Source organism: Moschus berezovskii, chromosome 7, assembly GCF_049115385.1.
Source record: "Moschus berezovskii isolate FMDL1 chromosome 7, NW_MosBer_1.0, whole genome shotgun sequence".
Lineage (NCBI taxonomy): Eukaryota > Metazoa > Chordata > Mammalia > Artiodactyla > Moschidae > Moschus > Moschus berezovskii.
This window is the reverse complement of record NC_142466.1, coordinates 16,657,102-16,677,959: the sequence shown is the minus strand read 5'-3', so window position 1 is coordinate 16,677,959 and position 20,858 is coordinate 16,657,102. Positions and strand designations below refer to the sequence as shown.

The 20,858-nt window shown below is 41.4% G+C and overlaps 1 protein-coding gene and 2 pseudogenes across 9 annotated transcripts in view; 1 reads left to right on the top strand and 2 right to left on the bottom strand.

The window, feature by feature from the left end:
* The window catches only part of LOC148777270 (spermatogenesis-associated protein 31E1-like), a 172,470-nt gene that overhangs the window by 133,440 nt on the left and 18,172 nt on the right, over positions 1–20,858 (bottom strand). For 7 of the 9 annotated variants that reach the window (XM_088837841.1, XM_088837842.1, XM_088837839.1 and 4 more), the window contains exon 2: positions 749–832. The gene's annotated coding sequence lies outside the window, so the exon portion shown is untranslated. Of the gene's footprint in view, positions 1–748; positions 833–12,654; positions 12,777–20,858 lie in introns of those variants that run through there. The other 2 variants (XM_088837835.1, XM_088837838.1) reach the window with 1 other exon arrangement.
* On the top strand, positions 355–1,283 carry LOC148777272 (uncharacterized; annotated as a pseudogene).
* LOC129557510 (large ribosomal subunit protein uL1 pseudogene) lies at positions 2,493–12,776 on the bottom strand (annotated as a pseudogene).

Genomic DNA, 20,858 nt, shown 5'->3' with positions numbered 1-20,858 from the left:
AGGAGAAACCTCATCCCTATGTCACAGTGGGATAGATGACGCTGCCCTGAAAGCTCCTTTCTCTCCCAGATGCAGCTGAAACAAGATAGGCTAGGTTTGTCACCCTCCCTCTGCCTTTCTCGTGCTCTGAAGCAGCAGCAAGAATGAGGAACACACACTGCCAGCCCTGAGAGTGTGCAGTGTGGAGCATGGAAGCCTCTGAGGGCTAGTCCCACCCTGCCCTGGAGGAGAGGACAGCCGTGCTGACAGCGCCCACCCCCGCCCAGTGAATGAGCATGGTTGTGACTGTGTGTGTAGGCACCTCATGGTCTGAGAGTGGGATGCTGTGCCCCTAGGACGGGATGCAGGAGAAGGATGTTAGTGGCAGAGGAGCCCATAGACAGTGCAATTACCAAGGAGCATGGGTGTCCCACCACCGTCTACAGGGCCAGAGGAAAGAAGTTAGGGGCCTGGTGGCTCATAATGGCCTCACTCCAGAGTCTCCCCTCTACTCTAGTTCCCTGGGCCCAGACAGAAGGAGGCCACCTGGAGCCCCTCCACAGAGGGCCAAGCTCCCAGAGGCAGCAGAGACTCAAGCAGAGAAGCTTCACTTCTCCCCATTGTAGCAATCAGCTTTCACAGGACTGGGTACTCAGGACAGACTCACAGTCCGTGACCTCTCCCTACACGTGTGGCGCAAGGAGACTCCCAGGGTACAGGTAGGACTCAGCAGGCCCAGGGACTGTTCAGGAATCATAGTCAGTCTCACCTGCTCTCAGTCTTACTCACTCCAGAGACCAGGGTGGAAGGCACCAGCAGACAGGATGTGTCACCCAGCGTGCATAAAAGTGACCTGTAGAAAATGAACATACCATCAGCTTTCCTCCTTGGACCCATCCACATGGGAAAGTGGGGAGACAAGAGCATTTCTCTAGAGAGATTTGGGGCTCTATGTCACAGACACTCCCATGGTGGACGGTCCCACTCCAGAAGGGGGCCTCTGATCCAGAAGATGGCAGGAATAGCACTGCCACCAGGCCTGTCAGGACCTCCACATGTGGGACCAGGCCCAGGGTGGGGGCAGTGGGCACAGTCCTGCTTGCGCTCTGCTTTCTCTCTGAAGCCAAGTCCTGACTCTGGGCCACATCGCCCATGGTGGGCACCACAGTGGGGGCTCAGCCAGGGTCTGAGGGAAGGGGTTGTGTCCTAGGTCATTGAGTGACCTCCAGAGTTCAGGAGAGGGGAGCACAGAGCATGGATCCTGAGCCTGCCTGCTGCCAGGTCCTCTCAGAGGCACCAAGAGGTGAGTGCTGAGTTGGGGGAGCTGGAACTAAGGTGCCTGTCTGGAGAAATGACACAGAAGGGACACTGACAGAACAGCAAGAAACCAGACGTGGAGAGTCCCTTGCCCTTCTCCTGCCGTGAGGTACAGAAAGGACAGCAATGGAGGAGCCATGAAGTGTACCCACAGACACCCACACTGACCCCAGACAGGGACCTCTGACAAACCCACAGTGTCCCCAAACAGAAACCTCCTACACACCCACACTGACCTTGCACAGGGCCCTTCCAGAGACCCACACTCATCCCAGACAGGGACCGCCCACTGACCCACACTAACTTCACACAGGGATCTCCCACAGACCCACAGCGACCCTGCACAGGAACCCTCAGACCCAACACAGAGACCTCTGACAGACCCACACTGACCCACAGAGGGACTCCACTACCCTCACATGGGAAACTTCCACAGATCCATCCTGATCCCGTACAGCGGTCAACCACAGATTCACACTGATCCTGCTTACGGATCTCTCAAACACTCACACTGACTCCACATAGAGACCTCTGATAGATGCACATTTACCCCACACAGGAAACTTCCACAGACCCACAATGAGCAATCTCACACAGAGACCTCTCTTTGAGACCGCCCCCCCCCACCACAGACCTCACAGGCATTCTTTAGAATCTGAGTATACACACTCTGATAGTTCCTTCATAGTGAGTCTGATATCACTGAACAAACCATGTGCATTGTGGTATGCAGTGTAATTTGTACACCCAGTATTTACAATAGTATGGAGATTCTTCAAAAAAAAAAATAATAATGAGAATATCATGTGATCCAGCAATTCCACTTCCAGTCATAGAGCAAAAGGAATTAATTTTTTTTTTTATTCTAAAGAGATATCAGTACTTCTCTATGTCCTTTGAAACTTCATTCATAGTAATGGCATGGAGAGAACATTCCAGTTTCTTTTGGATGAATGCATAAAGAATACATGATAATATGTGATAGCACACAGACACATATACATACATAACATACACAATGGGATAGTATTCCGCGTCAAACAAAGTAAATCATGACATTTACAAGAACGTGAATGAACCTGGAGATCATTATGCTAAATAACATAAGCCTGACAGAAAAGAACACTGCATGGTATCACTATGTGTGGAATCAAAAAAAGTACAATCATAGAACACAGCAGAAATTGTAGAATTGTTTCTGTAGCTGGGTGTGGGGGAGATGCAAACAGGTTGGTAAATGGATACAAATATTCTGTTCTAACATGAAAAATAAATGAAAGAATAAGGTCTGAGGACCTAATGTATAACATGGTGATTATAACTGATAATACTCTATTCTGTAATTGAAAATATCTGAGAGTAGAATTTACATGTCCTCATATACAAATATGTACTTTATGTACTTTAGATATACCACGGTTTTGTCAGGTATGCCTCAAAAAAGAGAAAAAAAAAATCAACAAAATGGAAAAAGCTACTTATATTTACCATTACATAAGAGATAAGAAAAAAAAATGTGTAAAATCAGGAATGAAGGGATATTACTACCAGCATTATAGACATAAAAAGAAAATTTGGCAACTTAGAGGAAATGAGCAGGTTTCTAGAAACATCCTACCAAGCCTGAATGATGAAGAAATACAAAATCTAAACAGTTCTAGAAGTCAAGATATTGAATAATCATGAAAAAACCTCCAATGACTGAACACCCAGCATCAAGTATCTTCATGGTGCATTCTACCAAGTGGAAAGAAGAATTAACACCAATTCTTCTCAAGTTCTTCCAAACAATTAAACAGGAGAGACTGTTTCCTTACTCATCCTATGAAGTTACCATTACATTGATTATAAAGCCAAAGACACGACAAAAGTACACTACAGACCAATATCCCTTATGAATACTGATGCAAAAACTCTTTAAAAAACAATTAAGAGACAGAACAACATATTAAAAGGATTATACACCATGACCAAATTGGATTTATCTTGCAATGTAAAGTTGGTTCAGCAAATGAAAATAAATCAATATGGCATATCACTTAAAAAGATAGAAGGAAATAAACATCATGTGATCATCTTAATTGATGCAGAAAAAAAATATTCCACAAAATTCAACGCCTTTTTGTGATTTCAAAAAAGTTGATGACTTCAACCTAATGAAGGTCACATATGGGAAAAGTCACAGCTATTAAGTGGTGAAAGCTTTCCCGTGAAAATCAGGGACAAAGAAACAGGGACAAAGTGCCTGTTTCACCACTTCTATTCAGTGCACTACTAGAATTCCCAGACAAATAAATAAGACAAAAGCTAAAAGATATCTAAATCGGAAAGGAAAAATAAAATTATACTTGTTGAAAAGACAACACGATATTCTATGAAGAAAACCTTAAGATTACACACAAAAACACCCTTAGAAGTAATAAATGGATTTAGAAAAGTTGCCAGATATAAAATCAACATTCAAAAGTCAGTTGTGTCTCTATACATTAACAATGGAAAACATGAGAACGAAATTAAGAAAGCAATACCATTTATAGTATCATGAACTGTAGAGTAAAATACTAGAAACAACAAGGGGGGCGGGAAATTTCGGGATATGAGAAAATATTTTGTATATGGGAAACCAGAAAATATTGCTGAGAGAAATTAATAAAGATGCCAACAAATGAAAAAGCACCTTGTGTTCACAGGCTAGAAGACGTAATGCTGTCAATACTAAAAGTGATGCACAGATTACAGTCTCTAATTATAATGAGGTCTTTTTTTTAAGAAAATAAAAAATTCATCCTGAAATTCACATGGAATTCTAACAGCCTGACTAGGCAAAATAATGTGTAAACAAAATAAAGTTTGAAGTTTCAAATTTCTTGATTTCAAAACTTACTATAGACGCGGGGTGGTTTCAAGATGGTGGAGGAATTGGAAAGGGAAACTACCTTCTCCACTACAAACACATCAAAAGATAACCTGTATGTGGAACAATTCCCACAGAACATCTTCGGAACCCTGGGAGAGGACCCCAGGAGTCCAGAAAGGCAAGCCAATCTACTTGGAATGAGGTAGGGCAAAAGGTAAAGACAAAACGGGAGACAAAGGATTTGAGAATCCATCCTGAGGAGGGGGTCCTGAAGGAGGAGACGTTTCCAGGCAACAGGAAACCCCCTCACAGGTGGGGTTATGGGGGAGCTTAGGCACCTCCGATGGAAGCACAATAATGCAAAACGGAGAAAACTCTGCACAGAGGTTGTGCCAAATGGCCATTTTCAGCCAAAACACAGCTCACACACACTCATCTGCCTGCACCAAGTGGAGGCTGGGTTGCGGAGGCTCTGGCTGTGGCGCTTGGTCCTCAGGGGAAGGACTGGGGCTGAATGCTCTGAAGATACTCCAAGGGGGCTAATGTGACACAGCACAGAAGGACAGGGAAGACTCTGGGACCACTAGAGAAAAAAAGCTCACTTCTGTGGGAAGGCTCTCAGGCAGCATTCTAACTCTGTGTGCACTCACAGAACAAAGTACAGCACCCGAGAGAATACCTAGGAGGGGAGAGCAGGCTGCAGTTTGTAGCCCCAGAGGCAGAAAAGCGGGCGCACAACTGCCAGAGGCAAAAGGCAAAGGACCACTACAGTCTTGGCCCCATGGATCACATGTACAGCCAAGCTGTGAGTGGCCGCGGATCACACTCTGAGTGGCTCCGATCGGCCAGCCAGCAGTGTCATAACCCAAGATCAACTCCCCTGGGGAAACACACAACTCACCTAAGACTGTGGCAACCTCCACAGGACCCAGCTGGGAGCCCGATCAGCATGGCTCTGCCAAGGGTCCCACAAACCAGGACCAACTCCCCCGGGAAGTACACCATCCACCTCAGGCTGTGCTGACACCCCTGTGTGGCCCAACTACCCTGAGCACTCCCCACACACCCTAGCAGCTCTTGCAGTACCCCTTCCCTCTCCACAGCCTAACTGAGCTAGTGAGCCCCAAAAAGAGGCCTCTTTCGCCCCCTGGTGTCGGGGCAGAGATCGGACACTAGAGAGAGACTTGAAAGCAGCAGCTGCTGCTGCTGCTGCTGCTGCTGCTAAGTCACTTCAGTCGTGTCCGACTCTGTGTGACCCCATAGATGGAAGCCCACCAAGCTCCCCTGGCCCAGGGATTCTCCAGGCAAGAACACTGGAGTGGGTTGCCATTTCCTTCTCCAATGTGTGAAAGTGGAAAGTGAAAAGTGTAAATGAAGTCGCTCAGTCGTGTCCGACCCTTAGTGACCCCACAGACTGCAGCCTACCAGGCTCCTCCATCCATGGGATTTTCTAGGCAAGAGTACTGGAGTGGCTTGCCATTGCCTTCTCCGCTTGAAAGCAGCAGTGGGCCACAATTCAAAGAAGCATGAGCAAAGCAAAAAAGGGGGAGACTCCTGAGAAGGGGCAGGTGCAGCAGATTAAAATCCCACAATTTACCTGAGACTGTGTGCTTCCAGTTCAGTGCAGTTCAGTTCAGTCGCTCAGTCCTGTCCGACTCTTTGTGACCACATGAATCACAGCACGCCAGGCCTCCCTGTCCATCACCAACTCCCGGAGTTCACTCAAACTCATGTGCTTTACGGGATACTGTAGATTTTGAGAGCAAGGACAAGCTGGGGCAAAGGAAGATCTAAGTCTCATGTGACTCCACACTGTCCACAACAGGTCCAGAGACCTTCCCACATATAGCGGAAGGCCTTCTAAGTAGGCAAGGAAGAAGCACACAGACATTCCTCTCACTACCGCCCTATACATACTCCCCACTCCCCATTATTTATTCTTATGTTTTCCTTTCCACCCTCTTTTTTTTCTCATATTGTCCTAAAGTGGTTCTTTATTACTCCTTTCTGTAGCCCACTTTTACCTTTTTTTAAAAGTAAAATTAAGAAAACACCATATTTTAAAAATAAATTCCGTACTTTATTTTTGTGTTTGATATTTTGTTTTCAAATGTGCTTTTGAGATTCTAATATTTATTCTAGGTTTCTTTTTTTTTTTTTTTGGTTTCATATGGTTTATTAAGCTGTGCCTTCGTACAGACGCTGCGACTTGCCCATGGTGCTCTTAATGTACAAGGCCCTGAAGTTCTGCCAGTTTTTCTTGAGCAAGTACACCAGGAAGTTGACAGCTAAGTGCATGTTGTACACAAGCTCATCATCTGTCATCTTCACGTGGCCAACAGCCACTGCCAGAAACAGCACCTTCTTCATCTGGAACTTGATCGTGGACTTCACTTCATCAACTTTGGCCACCATGTTCTCATTGTGGGTCAGCATGGAAGGGAACTTGCCAGCCTTGTTCAGGCCTGGGCCCAGGATTCGGGGCATCTGCTTGATCAGAGACTCTGAAGCCAAAAAGGCATATTTCTTGGCCAGCTTCTGGGCCAGTTTCTTATTCTTGTTGAGTTTCTTCAGCACCTCGATGTCCATGTGGGGGATATCCACAGCCTTGTCCTCATCACAATGCTGCTGGTCCCCCAAGACACATACAGAGAACTTGGGGCAGGGTGTGGACTTAAGCCTGACGGTGCCCGAGAAGCGTTTGTCCTTCTCAGGGTCATAGTTCTTCAGGCTGATCTGAAGCTCCACCGTCTCCAAAAACTTTCTGCGCTTGCACTGGTTCCCGTGCAGGACTTCCCGCACCACCTCGTAGAGGGTGTCGCGGGAGACTCTGCTGCTCATGGTTCCCCTAGAATAAGGGGGGAACTTAACTTTTGCTTTTGAATATTTTGTTATTAGTTTTGTTTATTAAGGGTCACTAAGATCCAGTGCAGGATGCCCCATGCCAATCCTTCAGCAAAACAGGAACACAATCCCACACATTGGCAGATAGGCTGCCCAAAGTCATACCAAACCCACAGACACCCCAAAACTCACTTCTGAACATGGCACTGCCCTTCAGAGAGACATGATCCAGCTCCACCCAACAGAACACAGGCACAAGTCCCCCCCAGTCAGGAAACCTTCACACTAGGCCACCCCCACAATGGTGGAGGAGATTCCACAGTTACGAACTACAACCCTCCAGCCTAAAGCAAAGAAGAACCAAACACAGCAAACTAAATAAAATGAAAAGATGAGAAATATGCAGGAGGTGAAGGAACATGGTAAAAACTCACTAGACCAAACAAATGAAGGGGACACAGGGAGTCGATCAGAGAATTCAGAACACTGATAGTAAAGATGATACAAAATCTTGAAAACAAAATGGCGTAAGGGATAAAAGCAAATCACTACTAAAAAGTCATCAAACAACAATGAAAGAAAGCTGGACAGGAAGAGGACAAAACACCTGCAAAATATACATAAGACAATTAACTAAACAGTAATAGGGGATCTTTCCAACACAGGGATCAAACCTGGGTCTCCCACATTGTAAGCAGACGCTTTACCGTCTGAGCTTCCAGGAAAGCCCAATAATAATCCCTGCTGCTGCTGCTAAGTCACTTCAGTCGTGTCCGACTCTGTGTGACCCCATAGACGGCAGCCCATCAGGCTCCCCCGTCCCTGGGATTCTCCAGGCAAGAACACTGGAGTGGGTTGCCATTTCCTTCTCCAATGTGTGAAAGTGAAAAGGGAAAGTGAAGTCACTCAGTCATGTCTGACTCGTAGCGATCCCATGGACTGCAGCCTACCAGGCTCCTCCGTCCATGGGATTTTCTAGGCAATAATAATCCCTACTGATCAATAAATAATATAAGTGGATTAAACGGTGGTTGAATGGCTTAAAAAGAAAAAAAAAAATTAAGAGCCAACTTGAAGCTATCTACAAGAGACTCATTTTAGATTTAAAGCTACACATAGGCTCAAAATGAAGAGATGAAAAAAGATATTCCATGCATGTAAATTAAAGAAAGCAGGGGTGGCTACTCATAAAAAAGAGAAAATAGATACTAAGTCCACAGTTGTCTCCATAGAAAAAGAAGGTCTTCATATTTTAATAAAAGAGTCACTTCAACAGGAAGATATAAAAATTGTATATGCATACAGCACCAGAGCACATAAAGGTATAAAGCAAATACTGGAATTAAAGAAGAAAATAGATTGCATACAATGGCAGTAAGGGACTTCAATAATCCACTTCTAAAAATGGATAGAAAATCAATAAACAAACATGCCTGGAAAACACGATAAATCATATGGTCCTTACAGACATATTTAAACATACCACCAACCAGCAGCACACATACATTCAAGTACCCAAGCCACATTCTCCAGGGTATATAATAGGCCACAGTCAAGTTTTAACACATTTTAAAAGACTGAAATAGTTACAGCTCTCTTTTCTGACCACAATAGGATGAAATAGGAAAATTGAGAAATATGTGGAAGCTAAACGATACACTCTTTCCCCCCACTTTTGGTTTAACTGAGGCATAACTGACATTGACCACTGCATAATTTGAAGACAGCATCATGATTTGACTTACATACATCATGAAATGATTATCACAAGAATAATCATTTATGGATACAAAATAAAATTAAAAAATGTTTCTCTCGTGATGAGAACTCTTAGGAGTTACTTTCTTAACCCTCATATATAAAATACACCCATTTTAATTTTATTTATCATGCTGTATCAAAGATTGCTTTTAATTGGGTCAAAGATAAAATCAAAGGGAAAATGAAAAAGTATATTGAGACAAACTAAAATGAAACACAACACACTGAGACTTATGGGATGAAGCAAAAGCAGTACTACAGGAGATGTTCATAGTGATAAATGCATACATTGAAAGGTAAGACAAACTTCAAATAAAAAATTCAATTTTGTGCCTCAAGGAACTATAGAAAATGAAAATACTAATCTCACATTTATCAGAAGGAATTAGACAACAGAAAATAGAAAATAGAAAACTAAGTGCTTTTTGGGAAACATTAATATGACAGACTGTTAGCTACATTCACTAAGAAGAAAGAGAGATAAATCAATGAAATCAGAAATGAAAAAGGAGGTGATACAAATGATGCCTCAGTAAAAAAAGAATCATTAGAGTCTGTCATAAATAATTAGGTCAACAAATTAGATAACCTAGAAGAAACAGACAAATTCCTAGAAACACACAACCCATCGACACTGAACCGAGACAAAACAGAAAGTCTGAACAGACCAATAATAAATAAGGAGACAGAATCCATGATATACAAATAAAGAATATCCAGGACCATATGGCTTCACTGGTAAATTTTACCAAACATTTAAAGAATTAATACCAATCCTTTTCAAATGCCTCCAAAAACACTGGAGAGGAGGGAATACTTCCAAATTAAGTTTACAAGGCCAGCATTACCTTGATCAAAGTCAGACAAAGACATTACAAGAAGATTATAGGTCAATATCTGGAATGAGCACAGATTCAAAAATCCTCAAAAAATATTAGCAAAACTAATTCAAGAATTAATTCGAAGGATCCTACGCCATGACTACGTGCGATTTATTCATGGGATGCAAGGATGGTTCAAAATACACAAATCAATCCACATAATACACTATATTAACAAAATGGGGAAAAACTCACGATCATCTCGAGAGCAGCAGAAAAGGATCTGACAATATCCAACATTCTTTCATGACAAAAGCTCTCAGCAAATTGGGTATAGAAGGATCGTACCTCAACACAATAATGGCATATATGAAAAGATCACAGCAAACTTATTACTTAACAGTGAAAAACGGAAAGCTTTGGCTCTAATATCAGGAAGAAGGCAAAAATGCCCACACCCACCACGTTTATTCAACATAGCACTGAAGTCCGAGCCAGAGGACTTAGGCAAGAAGACGAAATAAAACGCATTAAAATCACAAAGGAAGAAATCAAATGACCTCCATTTGCAGGTGACATGATCATCTATGTAGAAAATCCTAAAATTTCAAAAGCAACAACAGTGACAATGGCAACAAAACCCATTAGAACTCATAAATGAATTGAGCAAAGGTGCAGGATAGAAAATCAGCATATAGAAGTTATTATATAAAAGCAATGAATTATCCCAAAAAGGATATTAAGAAAGAAACACCATTCTGAATGTAAAGAATAAAATGCCATGCTATGCTGCACTTAGTCGCTTAGTCGTGTCTGACTCTTTGTGACCCCATGGACTATAGCCCACCAGGCTCCTTTGTCCATGGGGATTCTCCAGGCAAGAATACTGGAGAGCCATTATGCTCTCTCTCCAGAATACAACCTCTTCACCCCTCTCCCAACATACAAAGAGAAGGACACTATATACGTATATCAATTCTCACCCTGAATATACGAATATATTACCTATGACAACACACATGTATAAACACCCTAACAGTCTTCAAACAAATACATGTGAATGCTCCTAACACTCCATACATTATGAACACTTTCATAATCCATGCACCTAATGATGGACACATACAAATCAGTATCCACAAGTAAGACACATAGAGATAGCTCCAAGAAACCACTTATGAAAAAACTTCCATATACCAAATGATCCCTAGCTAGTAGAAGCCAGCTCATACATCTGCATATACTAACAAATAATCACATCGCATATTTCTGATATATATAAAAGAAATTTACCAACTCCCTTGTATAAACATGAAACCTCACCTTCTCATCGATACACACACACACACACTAACTTCTCAAAATATATAAGCCTAGGAGGCCCCGACTGAAACACAGAAATCCAAAGCACTAGCAAATATTCCTCCAAATGGCCATGCCCCTGGCATAGACACACAAGCTCATTATACACACAACTCTCCATAAGACCCAAGTTCAACCACAATTACCCACTACACTACAAATATGCAAAGATATGACTATATACATATAGTCTCTTTCAAATACATACCACCTGCATATGCTTATCCCACATTCCCAAATTCTCACACAGAATTAATTCTTCCATCTTGCAGAATACAGAAACATATAAACACAGGTAGAAACAACACCTACCACCCCCCCAAAATAGCCACAGACTTGCCCCCTACACAGCAAAATATATATAGATAGCTCCATAGATAGCTCCTGAAAATCCACACACCCCAAAACCACAGAACTGTACAAGCCCTAGACACAAATGGTACCCTCAGTACACAAAGTATCATCCAACATTCCTCAAGTACACAGAATAGATGGTACACCCAAACTAATACACACCACTTTTCCTAACATCGCCCTTACACATATGAAAATCCACCATTAAACACACACAAATCCCCAAATTCATGGGTGAAAATAGCACATGTGAAAATAGTCCTCAAACATCAAACAGCTAATCACCAACTACTTGATGCCTGTGTTACAATCTCAACACCCTTCAAACACAACAATCACCCCTACACACTCGCACAAAGATACAGGCATGCTGCTGCTGCTGCTGCTGCCATCCTCCCTCTAAAGGTGATAGGGAAAGATATGTTCCAGGTATCTTTCTTAGCTTCTAGTAGCTCCTTGCCTTGTGGCAGCACAAACCTAACCTTCACACAGCATTCTCTCCATGCTTCTACACGTATCTTCCCTCTATGTGTACCTGTGTCCAAAATTACCTTTTCTAAGGACACCTGTCATATTGGAACAGGAGTCCCTCAATACTTCAGTATAAATCTGTCTTAACTAATAACATTTAGAATGACCCTATTTTCAAATAAGGTCACATTCTGAGGTACTGGAGGTTAGGGCTTATTAGGGGCACTCAAGGGACTCCCCTGATGGCTCAGACAGTAAAGGATCTGCCTGCAATGCGGGAGACCCAGGTGCAATCCCTGGATTGGGAAGATCCCCTGGACAAGGGAATGGTTACCCACTCCAGTATTCTTCCCTGGAGAGAATTCCATGGAGAGAGGAGCCTGACGGACTACAGTCCATGGGGTCACAGAGAGTCAGACACGACCAAGCGGCTAACACTTTCACTTTTCAGGGGGACTCAAGTCAATCCATAACAACACTGTTTATGGACTGGAGATTCAACATCTGACCTCTAGATTGAATAACATTTCTGTCACAATCCAGTAACACTTTTACTAGTTAAAGACAAGCTTATTCTAGATTTTATACGAAAATAAAGTAGGATAAATGAAACAATTTGGAAAAAAAAAAAAGTGGGAAAAATCTTACTATCCAATTTTAAGATTTACTGTATAGCTAACAAAAATGAAGACACTGTGGTATTGGTGGTGAAACAGACACAAAGATCAACAGGACAGAACAGAGAACCCAAATATAAATCTATACAAGGACAGGTAACTGATTTTTGAAGAAGAAGCAAAAGCAGTTCAATAGTGTAAGGATAGATAGCCTTTGCAACAAATAGCGCTGAAGCTAGTGGATATTCACAGGCAAAAAAATGAAACTTACTTTATACAAATTAACTCAAAATTGATCGCAGATTGAAATGTGAGACATAAAGCTATAAAACTTCAGAGAATTTGCAGATCCACGGAAGAGTTCTTGTAAACGACACCAGAAACACAGTCCCTAAAAGGAAGAAAACTTGGTAAACTGGACTTTGTTAAAATTTAAGACTTCTATTCTCCTAGACTTTGTTAAAAGGATGAAAAAGCAAGCTATAGACTAGAATAAGCTATTTACAAACTACATTTCCAACAAAGGATTTGTATCTAGAATATATAAAGAACTCTCAAAGCTCAAAAGTAAAACACAATTCAACTGAAAATGAACAAGAGACATGAACAGACATTTTATCACAGAAGATATATGAATGGCACATGAAAAGATGTTCAATATTATTAGCCATAGGGGAAATGCAAATTGAAATCACGTCAGATACCACATCATCGGAGAAAAGTTGAATAAAAAAGTGAAAATACCAAATGGTGGTAAGAATGCTGAGAACGTATGTCTCTCATACACTGCTGGTAGAATGTAAAATGGTAGAACTTCTATGGAAAATAATTGAGTAGTTTCTTAAAAATTCAAATACATACTTATCATATAACCCAGCAATCACACTCCTGGGCATTTATTTACCCAAAAGGAAAATTTATGTCTGCACAAAAACCTGCATATGATTGTTCATAGCAGCTTTATTTGTAATAGCAAAAAGCTGGAAACAACTCAGTATCCTTCAGGGGATGATTAAACAAATTGCAGAACAACTCTATAATGCAATAGTACTCTATAACGCAATAGTACTCAGCAACTCGGAGAAGGCAATGGCAAGCCACTCCAGTACTCTTGCCTGGAAAATCCCATGGATGGAGGAGCCTGGTAGGCTGCAGTCTGTGGGGTCGCTAAGGGTCGGACACGACTGAGTGACTTCACTTTCACTTTCACTCAGCAACTAAAAACAGTCACTACTGGTACATGAAGCAACTTGGATGGATCTCAAGGGTATTATGCTAAATGAAAAAGTCAATCTCAAAAGATTATATCCTGTATGATTCTATTTATATAACATTCTTGAAATGACAAAATTGTAGGGACAGAGAACAAATTAGTCGTTGCCTGGAAATAGGAAAGGGTGGTAGCGAGAAAGGAAGCACAAGAAAGATGTGGTGATAAAAACAGCTCTATATCGTTTTGGTGTTTTGTTTTCTTTTTGCCATACTGCGGGTCTTGTGGGATGGGATCTCAGTTCCCCAACCAGGGATCTGAACTCACGGCCCCTACAGTGGAACCACAGTATCCTAACCACTGGACTGCCAGGCAATTTCCACAATATCTTAACCAAAGTGATGGCTACATGAACTTATACATGTGATAAAAATGCACAGACAATAAAAATACATGTACATGTGCATATACAGACACGAAAATGAGCACATGTAGAAACTGGTGAAATGTGATAAAGGGCTAATGAGTATACCAATGATAACTTTCCTTTTTCTTCTTTTTAGATCACTTGTGCCTTTAAAAAATTTTATTTATTTATTTGGCTGTGCTGGGTCTTCATTGCTGAGTGCAGGCTTTCTCTAGCTGCAGTGAGTGGGGGCTACTCTCTAGCTGCGTTGTGCAGGCTTCTCATGGCAGTGGCTTCTCTTGCCAAACACAGGCTCTAGGGCATAGAGGCTTCAGTAGTTGTGGTACATGGGCTTAGCTCTTCCGAGGCACGTGGGATCTTCCTGGATCAGGGATCAAACTGGTGTCCCCTGTACTGGCAAGAGGATTCTTAACCACTTGACCACTAGGGAAGTCCAACGTCCCAGTTTTGATACTACCAGCTACATAAGATAGCAAGACACACACCCCCGCCAGCCCGTGGTGAAACTGGCTACAGTATGTAGAATTTCTACACTACTTTAACTTCCTGAGCTGCTGCTGCTGCTAAGTAGCTTCAGTCGTGTCCGACCCTGTGCGACCCCATAGATGGCAGCCCACCAGGCTCCCCCGTCCCTGGGATTCTCCAGGCAAGAACACTGCAGTGGGCTGCCATTTCCTTCTCCAATGCATGAAAGTGAAAAGTGAAAGTGAAGTCACTCAGTCGTGACTGACTCTTAGCCACCCCATGGCCTGCAGCCTACCAGGCTCCTCCTTCCATGGGATTTTCCAGGCAAGAGTACTGGAGTGGGGTGCCATTGCCTTCTCCCTGTGAGTCTATAACTGTTTTAAAGTTTAGGGATTCCCTGGTGGTTCAGTGGTTAAGAATCCACCTTGCAATGCAAGGGACACCAGTTCAATCCCTGGTCTGGGAAGATCCCACGTGCCACAGGGCTACCGAGCCAGTGGGCCACAACTAATGAGCCCGAGCTCTGGAGCCTGCAAGTTGCAACTATTAAGCCCACGCTCCACCACTACTGAAGCCTACGCACTTTAGAGCCTGTGCCCTGAAACAAGAGAAGCCACTGCATCGGAGAAGCTCCTAAACCACAACTAGAGAAAGGCTGTGCACAGCAACGAAGACCCAGTGCCACCATAAAATAAAAATAAAAAAATTCAAAGCTTAAAAATGCATTATAGTCACATGCGGATGTGTGTACAGACATCATACATACAAGCATATGCATGCCTTAAATCAGCCTCAAACTTGCTCAGTCCTCAACTATACAATACCAACTAATCTGATATTGACGTGTTACCATGTGAGTAAAACCTCCATTTGTGAGCCCCATCATGAATTATAAAATTGACTCAAATCACTATTTTGTGCTGCTTGCACTGAGGATAAGGCTTTGAGCTTATGCTTCTGTCGCTCACTGGCTAGAAGGATCTTGTGCTGTGTCTCAGCGAGCATTTATGGACACTGACTACAGGCTGGGCACTGTTGTAAGTGCTTCACACAACTAACTTAATCTTCTCAACAATCCCATAAGGGAGGGACTATAATCAGTCATACCATTTTATAATAATCGAGAAGAAAAGAAGACATAGAAAGTTAGGTAGCTCGCTGAAGATCACACAGCTCCAAAGACAGTCCCAAGAGTTAAACCTTGGCATTCTTATCCAGAGCCCTTGAGCTTATTAAGCAGTTTGTTCTCTGTAACCTCTCTAAATTTCAGCTTCTCCTCGATAAAATGGTGTTAACATATATAGATGTATTAAGCAGATCAAACCAGTCCAGTCAATCCTAAACGGAATCAACCCTGAATATTCACTGCAAGGACTGATGCTGAAGCTGAAGCTCCAATACTTTGGCCACCTGATGTGAAGAGCCGACTCACTGGAAAAGACCCTGATGCTGGGAAAGACTGAGGGTAGGAGGAGAAGGAGATGACAGAGGATGAGATGACTGGATGGCATCACAGACTCAATGGAGATGAGTTTCAGCAAATTCCAGGAGATGGTGAAGGACAGGGAAGCCTGGCATGCTGCAGTCCATGGGGTTGCAAAGAGTCGGACACAACTTAGCAACCGAACAACAACAATATATACAAGTAAGAATATATAAAATAGGATACAGCACCTAGGAAATGACAGCTTAAAAAGAGATTAGGAAAGAGTTACAAATTAGTAAAGCTGCAGAAGGCCTATTTGATGGGCACGAGGAACCCTGCTCAATTCCCTGTGCTCAACTACCAAGTGAAAAAGTCAACTGTCAACTGGAATGGTGTTTTCAAAAAGCAAAATAAAACATGCATTAATCTCTAAATCACGACTCTGGGTGAAAGAAACCAGACATAAAAAAGTAGATACTATATGTACATTCATATAAAACTCTAGAAAATGAACACTAATCCACAGTGACAGAAAGCAGATCAGTGGTTGCTTACAGCAGGGAGTCAACTCAGAGGGGTGGGCTACAATGGGCACAAGGAAGCTTCTGTAGTGCAGCAGCGTTAGGGGCTCAGTCGTGTCGGACTCTTTGCGACCCCACGGGCTGTGGCCCACTAGGCTCTGTCCATGGGATTCTCCAAGCAACGATACTGGAGTGGATTGCCATTCCCTTCTCCAGAGGATCTTCCCGATCCAGGGATCGAACCTGGGTCTCCTGCACTGCAGGCAGATTCTTTACTGTCTGAGCCACAGGGAAGATCCCCAGGAAGCTTCTGAGGTGATAGTGATGATGGTTTCACAGATATATACTTCTGTCAAAACTCAAGCCGAACACTGTTAAATGGGTACAGTTAACTGTATTCAAATCATACCTCAACAGAGTTATGTAAAAACTAAAAGCATTAATATTCTTCAAAGAAGCAAACTGCCCTGATTATAACTCTAACAATTTTTAACTTCAGCAAAGTAAAAATTAAATGAGTTAGCCAGCATGCTGCCAAGTTGAGAATAGATATAAGGAACACAGACTATCAAAGCTCTATAAAGGAGGAAAAAGGAATCTTCAGCTGATAAAATTTTAAAAAGATTCTTACTGAGTAATCCCCTAAGCTGCAGTACTTTTATTCACTAAATTAAGACCAGGGTATATGAAGTTTACAAACTGAAAAATAACTTTCTAAAATTAAATTTCTGGTTTCTTCAACAAAGGTGAAAGACAGGGAACCTTCTATTCTTTGTTCAAATTCAAATCAACCAAGCTTTTGTGCTCCTATTCTCTTTCTTCTTTGAAATTTCCATTTCCGTTACCCTAGGAACCTTATGGCTGACAAGCCTTCAAGCATAGCAACAGCCCAGGCTTAGCAAGGAGTGTGAAAGGGCAACAGAGTCAAAGGCCAAAATGTGATTCATGAGAATCAGAATGCCAATCTCTGTCTCTCTACAAAGAGTCTGATAACCTTAGAAACTGTATCCTACTGGGTTTGGGAATATTATGACTAAATTCACTAAATGTGAAACCAAATGTGGAACGGCCTTGAAAATTCAAAAATGGTATTCATTCTAGTTTAGATCCAAATTAGAGTAAGAAATTATTTTTAAAAAACATTTTAGAATAACTTTAAGTGATGTAAAATAAGACCTTTAAAAACTTTTTTGTAAGAATAAAATTCTAAAGAGAAAAGGTCTAAAACTTTAAGAATTGCTTTATATATATATATATATAAATTCTACGTTTGTAAAATACCTTTAGTCCCATAGATTTGCTTTTCTTTTACAAATTTATTTGTTAATGTCTTATGACAGCATATTAAATACTTCCCAATATTAGTTCAGTGAGCTAGTTTGCAGAAATATGACTTTATCACAGGAGTATATTTATCTTAAGTCAAAGGGGAGCTCCTGAAGCAGCCCATAACATTGACTTTTCTTCAGGAAGTGAACTTTTAACATTTCAAGTATCATAAATGGTTGTGAATTAGAGTCTGTCTCAAAAGATAAAACTTTACAAACCAAACTCATCTGAATTAATACTTTAATTTAAAATAAGCATTTTAAGGCATTCTTCTAAAGTGATCTAAAATGCAAGAAAATCAATTAAAATTTTAAAAGTTTACTTTTTCCTAAAGTCAGAAATAACTAAATGCAATTAATTCTACACGACGTGTGTATTTGTCACGTTTTTCAATTTAGAAGTTTCCTAGTTCCTGGCTGATTTCCCTGTCACGCGATAGGCTCTTCAATCCCCTTCACCAGGCTGTTGTTTGCTGAGGGAAAACCACCTTATTAATACTAACCTAAACAGAAGATGATAAGTCAGTCTGCTGGATAATGCATGTATCCTAAAAATATAAGCCATGAATTTAAAGAATAAATACAATCAAAGAAATTTCGTTTCCTCAAATGCCTATCCACAAAATGTTAATCACTGGTACAAAGGGGTATTAAATTATAGTATCCTCTTAAAAAACAAAACAAAACAAAACCCTGCCTTTCAAGGTCAATTCAAACATAATCTGCAACTGATCCTTTCCACGCTTGATCCTTTTCTCTTTTGAATCCTCTCAGCACTATATGCCTTTTTATGGCATTTACCAAGTTCTTCCTTAGGTTTCAGTCATCCAGATAAAAACATATTTAATTAATACTAGGTCTGAGACACTGCAACTGGGAGCTAGACAAAAAAGGACAGCTGGGATTTTTAAAAATAAAGTTTCTGTGCTAATTTTACTATTTAAAAAACACAATGTGTTTCTTACAAAAAAGTCAGAAAACACACACATTAAATGAAAAACACAGAAAACACAAATAAATCGTGTTAATTCAAGAACAATCACTGTTGGTCTTGACAAAAATCTTCCCAGATCACTTAATCTACATGAACATGAATACACTTCTTTTCTTCAACAAAAACAGGATGATACCACATATATTATTTTACTATCTATTCCTATTTTTTCCCTATTAATTAATGTATCAAATTTGGCTTCCCCGGTGGCTCAGTAGTAAAGAACCCACCCGCCAAGCAGGAGACGCTGGTTCCATCCCTGGGTCGGGGAGATTCCCTAGAGGAGGAAATGGCAAACCCACTCCAGTATTCTTGCCTGGGAAATCCCATGGACAGAGAAGCCTGGAGGGATACATCAAGTACAACCATTAGAATTTGACAGGCAAAGACGGAGATGAGATTATTTAGGCAGAAAGAGAATGAGAGGTCTAGAGATAAGAAAGCTGGTTTGTTTTACTCCTTTACTATACTCCTGACAAGTGTAAATACATAATGTTGAAAGCTTCAAGTCTCTTTGACCTTTCCCCGCTCCAAAAAAAAGGGCAAACGAAAACACTGGTGTTCACAGGAAAGTGGTATCTTACTCCTGTCAGGACTACCATTACTAACCCCAGCAAACCCACAACTATTTACAATTCCACGAGATCATGTGCTTAGGTACACCTCTATAACCACAACCACGACTGACTACCACCTCTTCCGGAATTCACAGTTTATAGAGTTCATTAACTCACTCAAACATTTATTTAGCAGTTATTATGTGTTAGGTACTATGTTAGCCGCTGGCCCTACAAAGATAAATAAGGACCCCAATAGCAAGTTCTGCTTTCAAAAGCAAATGTCCTTCAGTTGGGCCTGAACTAAAACATGAGGACAAGTACGTATCCAACACAACGGCTATCATTCCAAAACAAAAACCCAGAAGGTAACTAGTGTTGGTGAGGATATAGAGATACTGGAATCCTTGTGCATCGCTAGCAAAAATGTAAAATGGACCAGCTGCTATACAAAACAGTTCAGCGGTTCCTCAAAAAATTAAACAGGATTATCATGCTATCCTCAAATTTCACTTCTGGGAATACCCCAAAAAAACTTAAAGCAAAGACTGGAACAAATATTTATACATCTGTATTCATAGCAGCTATATTCATAATAGCCAAAAAGTGGAAGGAACTCAAGTGTCTGATGAATGAATGATTAAACTAAACGTTGGGCATAAATATACAATCACACATTACTCAGCCTTAAAAAGGAAGGAAATTCTGACACTTGTTACAACATGGATGAATCTTGAAGACATTGTGCTAAATGAAATAAGCCGCTCACAAAAGGACAAATATTTTATGATTTCACTTAAATGAGGTACTGGTGTCGTCAACTTCCGAGAAAGAAAAAAAGTAGAATGGTGGTTGCCAAAGGTTGAGGGGAGGGGAGAACAGGGAATTGTTGTTTAATAGGTATAGTGTTTCAGTTTCAGAAGCTGAAAAAGTGCTGAAGAAGGATAGTGGTAATGACATACCAAGGTGACTGTACTTAACGCCACTGAACTGCACACTTAAAAATGACTGGAATGGGGGAATTCCTTGGTGGTCTCATGCTTAGGACTCCGAACTTTCAGTGCCGGGAACTGGGTTCAATCCCTGGTTGAGGAATTACGATCCCACAAGCTGCATGGTATGCCAAAAAAACAAACAAGAAAAGGTTCAAATGGTAACTTTTAGGTTATATATAGTTTGCGTACATGTATGCCAAGTCACTTCGGTCATCTCCAACTCTTTGCAACACTGTGGATTGTAGCCTGTCGCACTCCTCTCTCCACTGGATTCTCCAGGCAAGAATACTTGATTGGGAAGCCACGTCCTCCTCCAGGGGGTCTCCCCAACCCTAGGCTCGAACCCACACCTCTTGCATTGGCAGGCGGTTTCTCTACCACTAGTGCAACATGTATATTTTGCCACAATTAAAAACAAATTCTGAGGAACATTATCTATAAGTGCTACTATGAAATAGCCAGGATATATTGCTAAGTAAAAAAACAAGGTAGAGAAAACAAACAGTATGACACTATAACAAAAGAGCGTGAAAGAATATATACCTATCAATT